General features: G+C 42.8%; 1 pseudogene; it reads left to right on the top strand.

The window, feature by feature from the left end:
- The first annotated feature begins 6,572 nt into the window (after window positions 1-6,572).
- Window positions 6,573-7,281, top strand: LOC102851844 (annotated as a pseudogene).
- The last annotated feature ends 315 nt before the right edge of the window (window positions 7,282-7,596 follow it).

Consider the following 7,596-nt stretch of genomic DNA (forward strand, 5'->3'; position numbering starts at 1 on the left):
GCACAGTGTTTGGTGGAGCTCCCAGTTGTAAAGCAGGTTTGGAAGAAGGAGTGGCATCCAAGTCCTAACCAAATGCCTCTGGAAACTCTGTGAACTTGGATAAACGACTGTAGTTACGGAAAGGCCTTAGGTCTTTTGTTCATAGAGTCGCTATGAGTTGTGCTCGACTCAGTGGCAATCACCAACAGTCAGAGTGATGATGAGGCCGGCCATGACTATACAGTGGCCATTATACTCATTTTATGAAAAAGGGCACCGAATTTCAAACCTCCCCTGCCTCCCCTGGAATTACCCTGTAGGCCACCAGAGCAAATCCCTGTGCCATGTGAGTGCCAGAATTTGAACTCAGACTTTCTGACTTCATTTACCAGTGAAATGTCTTGATTTCAAAGACTTCATCCCCAAAATGACTGTTGGTGAGATTTGCTTCAGGAATCACCCCTAATTTGCCATCTCAATGAGAATATGCATTCAGCATCACTTTGCCAAAGGAATCTTATGCAAAACTGCAATGGAGCTTTTTACCGGTAGTAAATACATTGATTTTACCAGATTTATTCCCATTGATGAATTCCCACCTTCGCTGGTGGTTCGAATTCACCTGCCACTTGAAAGAAGAAAGGTGGGCGATCTCCTATGCAGGTCGTAAGCTTTGGAAACCCCCTGGAAGGTCAGCTATGAGTAGATTCTGACTTGAGGGTGGTGTGGAGTTAGCTTACTGAAGTCACTGGATGCGGCGGTCAGAAGAAATAAAATGTCATTCTCCCCTTTCTCCGTTCGCTGGGACTTTACCTGTTTCCCTTCTCTCCACTCCCTTGATGTGTTTCATTCCACCTCCCTGATGCTTACTTTGATATCCCTCATGGAGTTCTTTCTTCTGTGGGTTCACGTAGAAATGTTCAGTGTTCCAGGACTCTGGCTGGATTCTGGGTTCCTCTTCGCTGTCTCCACTCTTACTGGGAGGCTCATTCAGCCTCATGTCTTTAAATACTCCTTTCGTGGTTTGTCTTTATAACTGCCACTGGACAGAGCTGGGTGGAGGCCTCATGAGCATCTTAACATGGTCCAAAGAGAATTCCCCCGCCCCCAAATTACCATAGCTAAAAGAATTGGTCATAGTTTAACCATTACAGAAAATAACATAGTAGGGTCAGCAGAAACAGTAGAAAGTGCAGAGTTTGGAGTGAAGAAATGGAAAAGATATAGTTTATTTGGATTAACAACATTAACTGAAATCTGAAAACTCTGGCATTATTTAGTCTGAATGGAAACACTAACTCGGGCTGCAGCAGTGGGTTCAAAACAGCAACAGTGTTTGGTTCTGTAGTGTATGGGGTTGCCACGAGGAGGAACCAACTCCCAGCGTCTCACAACAACAAAACAAATAGACACAATTCTATTAAAAAAGCATTCTTGCAAGATTCCTTTTAAACCTATTAACTTCAGCCATCTGAATTACTGTTGAAGGCTTGGTGTTGTTATTGTGTGCTGTCGGTTGGAAGGACTCATAGTTGACCCTCGAGCGGGTTTTCAGAGGCGGTAAATCACATGGGAGGACATGGCTTACCTTCCTCCTACTCCTGCTGAGCTGGTGGTGGATCCGAACAGCCTGTCTTTGGGTTGGCAGTACAACTCTTTACCCTGTAGGCCACCAGAGCTTCCTCTTCAATGCTTAAAGGGAGCAAATCCCTGTGCCAAGCGAGAATGAAAATACTTCTGCTGTTATAGTGTTATGACCTTGTGATTCTGAACGCCTACATGAGGTATTTTTAAACTGTGGCAGTCACGTTGGATAGATTGATGTCAAGACCCAACCTTTCTGGATTTAAAACTTGCACGAATTGCTTCTGTCAATGTTGTGCTGCAAACCAGCATCATTGGGTCATTTTTTTAGGGGCTCAAGTGTAAGCCCTCTCCCAGGGAGGACAGTCACCCGCCTCTTGGCAGTTTGCAAGGTGCCACTTTACTGTTTTCTGTTCTGCACGTTTGTCTAGGGGATGACAGCCAGATGGTTAATTGCTCTTTCTGAAGCACATGCAAACAGTTGCAGAAAAGGTACGAGGAAAAGACCCTCAGAAGTAGGAGCCCCTCACACAGCAGGCTGGGTCATGGTCCAGAAGTTGGGATTGATGGCCCGCTGAATGTGCCCCAAAGCCTTTTCAGCAGCACAAAACCCCGGGCTTGGTCATTAGCATATCAGAGGTGGCGCAGTGGTGGGAAATGCTGCAGGCAACAAAGGACTCGGTTCAGTGTTATTATCTCATTGGTGGTTACAGAAGCAGAAAAAATTATAATCAGGCTGGGCTTAGGAGTGGGGGAAGACACATGTTGACATTTTTTCTTTGGTGACCTATATCTTCTGACCTCCCTCCCCCAACCTGGTCTGCTCTCAAGACTCCCAGTTCCTCTTGAAAAGAACAGCTCTACAGACATTCCCCAGGGAGGGGGCTTGATCCCACTAGGGGGTACTGGGGAAAGCCTCTCTCTAGCCAAATGAAGATGGAGTTGCAGCTTTAACTTGAACCCTTACTGGAAAAGACTTGTCACGCCCCTATCCCCCACCCCCACCCCCACCCCTGCCCCTGCACTTGAAAGACTTATTTGTAACAGAGCATGATAAAGGTGAGCCTTGGTGGCCAGTTGCTTGTACCCACGTTTATGTTACAGAAGACTCCACGAGCCAGCCATCTTATTTTTTTTATAGTGAAAGGGAGACAGTATGTTTGGTGCAGGGGTTTTTGTCTTAAAAGGTAGCTCCTTCTTGGAACTTGGAAACCAATGTTCTGGGCATGATGGTTGAGGTGGTGACTTTTGCTTCCCAGGACACCTCTGGGCACATCTGGAGACAATGTTGGCTGTCATGACTGAGAGAGACACTACTGTCACCTGGTGAGAAGTGCAGGGACACACTGCTCGGCACCCTCCAGTGCACAGGACAGCCCCACAGCAAAGAGTGGTCCAGCTCAGAACGCCAGTAGTAAGGGGATGGAGCTGTCCTGCTCAGTAGCCTTTTTTGTGGATATAACTTAGAAATTGCTCTCAGATAAAATTTCTGTTTATAAATGCACACTTTGAAGGACTTCTGTCCCTAGATAGTTTCATTAATTTAGAATACTGCTTTTTTTTTTTTTAGTTCTAAAAAATGATGTCCAAATGATCATTTCCCATCTCTGGCTGTGCCACTGAAAGTTTCATCCAGCCTAAGCAGTGAAAAATTTTAGAAGGTTGCGTATTGAGCACAAAGGGGTAAAGAATTTCCTACACATAGCAATTTCACTTTCTCACTGCCAACAATACATCTTTACTTCACACTCAGCTGAGTCTTAAATATAATCCAAACGTCATAAAATCTGATTGAAAAATTCTACCTCCTCACTTGGAAATATTTATGATCTCTTAGAAAAATGACACATTAGGGTACACTATACATTTGTTCAATTATAGAAATATAATTAAACTTACATTTAAAATAGCAGGTTATGTTGCGTTTGTGCTACTTAATACTTTATTTTTTCTAGACTAAATTTTTTCCCTCGTTCAGTGCTTAGATTTTTAATCTTTTTTCTCCTTAGATTTTTAATCTTTTTTCTCTCTCCACCCCTCCCCCCATACAGTCACATACACACATGAGCCCTGGTGATGTCACTACATACTACCAACATAACATATTGGGCTGCTGGATAGCAAGTCAGTGGTTTGAATCCACCAATCACTGCACATGAAAAAGACAATCAGTTTCCTCCTGTGAAGATTTATAGGCTCAGAAAAAAAAATTATAGGCTCAGAAACTTGATGGAATGTCGCCATGATAACAGTAGACTTCATGATAGGGGGTTAGGTTTTAGTTTTTACACACACACACACACACACACACACACACACTTCTCGTGTTCCTGGGTCGTATTATCAAGAAGGACCAGGCTCTGGAGAAGGCTATCATAGTTGATAAAATTATAAACCAAATAAAATCCATTGTCATCAAGTCCATTTTGACTTTTAGTGACACTATAGGACAGAGTGGAATTACCCCATACAGTTGCCAAGGCTGTAGACTTTTATTATAGAAGCAGACAATCTCATCTTTTTACCAAGGAGTGGCTAGTGGGTTTGAACTGCTCACCTTAAGGTTAGTGGCCAAGTAATTTAACCACTACATGGTCAGGACTCACTGGTAAACTAGAAAAAAAAAACCCAAACCAATCTATACATTCAATGCATCCCCAATACAAATAACAATTCCATTCTTCAATGAGATGAAAAAGGCAATTTCCAGTTTCATTTGGAATGGAAAGAGGCCCCCAGTAAGCAAAGCACTCCTTCAAAAGACAAACAAGGTAGGAGGCATCTCACTCCCTGATTTCAAATCCTACTGTACTGCTGTGGTGGTCAAGACAGTGTGGTACTGGTACAATGACAGACACATAGAGCAATGGAATAGAATGGAGAATCCAGAAATCAGCCCATCTACCTATGGTCAACTGATTTTGACAAGGAGATTAAATTGGTTAAGTGGGGAAATGACAGCCTTTTTAACAAATGGTGTTGGCAAAATTGGAAAACCATCTACAGAAAACTCAAGAAAGAACCACACCTCACCAACTCAAGGTAGATCATGAACCTAGGACTAAAACCAAGGACTGTAAACTTCATTAAAGAAAAGCTTGGAAGAATCCTAGAAGTCCTCATTCACAACATAAACAGTCTTCCAAACATCTTGAAAATCCTACAACCAGGAGAGGATAAAATAGATGAATGGGACCTTCTAAGAATCAAATCCCTATGCACATCCAAAAACTTTTCAAACAGAGTAAAAAGGGAAGCCACAGACTGGGAAAAAATATTTGGAAATGACCTATCTGATAAGTGACTTATATCTAGAATTTATAACATACTCGAGCACCACAACAAGAAAAAGGTAAACAACCCAATTGAAAAATGGGCACAGGATATGAGCAGACACTTCACCAAAGAAGACATTCCGATAGTGAGCAAACAAATGAAGAAATGTTCAAAATCCCTTGCTCTAAGAGAGATGCAAATCAAAACAACTATGAGATACCATCTCACCCCAGTAAGAATAGCAAAATTTAACAACAGCAAACAACATATGCTGGCGAGGTTGTAGAGAGACTGGAACCCTTATTTACTGTTGGTGGGAGTGTAAAAGGGTGCAACCACTGTGGAAAGCAGTATGGCACTTTCTCAAAAAGTTACAAATAGAAATACCATTTGACGCAGCAATTCCACTACTGGAAATATACCTGAAAGACACACTCATGTTTATTGCAGTTTTGTTCACAATAGCAAGGAGTTGGAAACAACCTATGTGCCCATCAACAAACGAATGGCTAGAGAAGCTGTGGTATATTCACACAATGGAATACTATGCTGCATTGAAAAACAAGGAAGTCATGCAATATTATTCAAAATGGGTGACCCTGGCGGACATTATGCTCAGTGAAATATCTCAGTCACAAAAGGGCAAATACTGTATAATGCCACTGTTGTAAACCAGGACTGATATCAGGGTTGAGGGGACACTAAAAGAAGAGGGGATAAATAATGTATACTGTATTGAAACAGATGGAGAGAACTGTTTAAAAGGGATGTATGATTAGGTATTATTGTAATGACAAACGTTCTGAATGAAAGCTGCATAGTGGAGTGGACTTGGGGGGATTGTATAACAAGTGAAGGCAAGAGGTAGGCAGGGAGGAAAGTGTGCAACAATGAATGAATGGAAATCCAAAGTCTCTGTAAACTTTCATGAAAATTAAGTTTTAAAAAAGGAAGGGGGAGGGGAAGAAGGGTGAAAAGAATTGTCTCTCTTACTACCATCAAATCAGTTCCAACTCACAGCAACTCTCCACTGGGTTTCTGAGGCTGCAGATTTTGATGGGAGGGAGACCGCACATCTTTCTCCCTCAGACCCCATGGTGGATTGGAAAAACCCCTGGCGGCCCAGTGGGTAGAGAGATGCACTGCTAACCCAGAGGTGGTGCCCCTCTGCTAGTTCAAATCCGCCAGTAGCTCTGTGTGAGAAAGTCTTCTCCCATGCAAGTTACAGACTCTGAAAACCCGCTGTGAATTGTTCTGACTTGACGGCAGTTAGGGGGTGATGCCATGAGAGCTCCCGAAGAACGCATCTGGCACGTAACAGGTTAGCGCTAAGTCGTGCCAATTGCCAACCTGAATGATACTGGCTCCCCGTGGAATGGAGAGTGACAGAGGAAATATATGGAATGATTTGGGGGGCTTGAGTGGTGGTCTGCGTTGCGGCTCTTTCTGGAACTCGGTGTGGATAAACTCGAAGCCTTTTATTTTCTTCACTGAGATTCACTCACCTATCAAATGAAGGAGTATGGGGATGCTGTGTCTGTTTAACGTATAAAACCAGCTTCTAGTGATCATTACAAAATTTTAAGAACTTGTTCAATAGTTGAAAATGTTCTGTTTTCATATCTTTGAATGCACTCTATGGCCAAACAGTATACAGTTTCAAAGCAACCAGGGCTTATTTTTAATGTTTTTGGCTATATTTCAGGCCAGCAGTGTCAGCCTGATAGTGGGAAATGGTGGAGTACTTGGCCTCCATTTTCAGCACTGAGAAAGACAAAGTCAACTGTTGATTTTGTTTCAAAATTGGAGCATGCCGTCATGGAGACAGATGCTCTTGGTTGCACAGTCAGCCGACTTTTCTGCCAGACCCTTGCCCTCTTGAACATTTACCATAGCCCTCAAAACTCTTCCCAGGCTGCTGATGGTTTGCACAGTGCAGTGAGCGATGTAGAGATGCAGGAGCACTATGATGATTTTTTTTTTATTGGACGTTTTCACAGAAATGTAGGAGAAGTTGAACAGATGAACGTCCATGATAACCTTGGAGACCATCTAGTTGGAAATGTCTCTGTTAAGTATCGGCGTGACCAAGATGCAGAAAAGGCTGTGATTGACTTCAATAACCACTGGTTTAATGGACACCCGATTCATGGAGAGCTCTCCCCTGTGACTGACTTTCGAGAAGCCTGTTGCCGCCACTGTGAAATGAGAGAGTGGACACGAGGAGGCCTTTTGCAACTTCATGCACTTGAAGCCCGTTTCGAGAGAATTGTGTGCGAGTTGTGTGGCCGAGGTCGTAAGAAGCATAGATCTCTATCCTAGTCTCATAACGTTGGCCTAGGTGGAGAGACCATGGTGGTGGAGGTGGTGGTGGTGGTGGCTGGTAGCAGCGGCCGGGAACGTGATAGGCAGCGATCCAGAGATTGGGGCAGCTCTGCATGATTCTGAGCCATGCCATTTTTACCATATGTCTGCTAGAAAGTGTTGTAGTTGACTGACAAAACCAGTTCATAATGGGAATTTAAAAAAAAGGCAAACAAAAAAACCCCACAAAGATGGGTTTCTGAATAAAATTTGTAGTGATACAGTTAAAAGAAAAAGAGAGACAAAAATATATTTAAGTAGTAAAATATATCTTAAACCAGAGGTTGGCAACTGATTTTTTTCCCCTCTCAAAAGAACTACATAATAAGTATTTTCTCTGACCCATAATCTTCTTTTTAAAAGAAAAGGAAAAAACAGGCTCTTTGGAGGGCT

The sequence above is a fragment of the Elephantulus edwardii genome, unplaced genomic scaffold (genome assembly GCF_000299155.1).
Source record: "Elephantulus edwardii isolate Elephantulus edwardi_28Jun2011 unplaced genomic scaffold, EleEdw1.0 scaffold00115, whole genome shotgun sequence".
In the NCBI taxonomy this organism is placed as follows: Eukaryota; Metazoa; Chordata; class Mammalia; order Macroscelidea; family Macroscelididae; genus Elephantulus; species Elephantulus edwardii.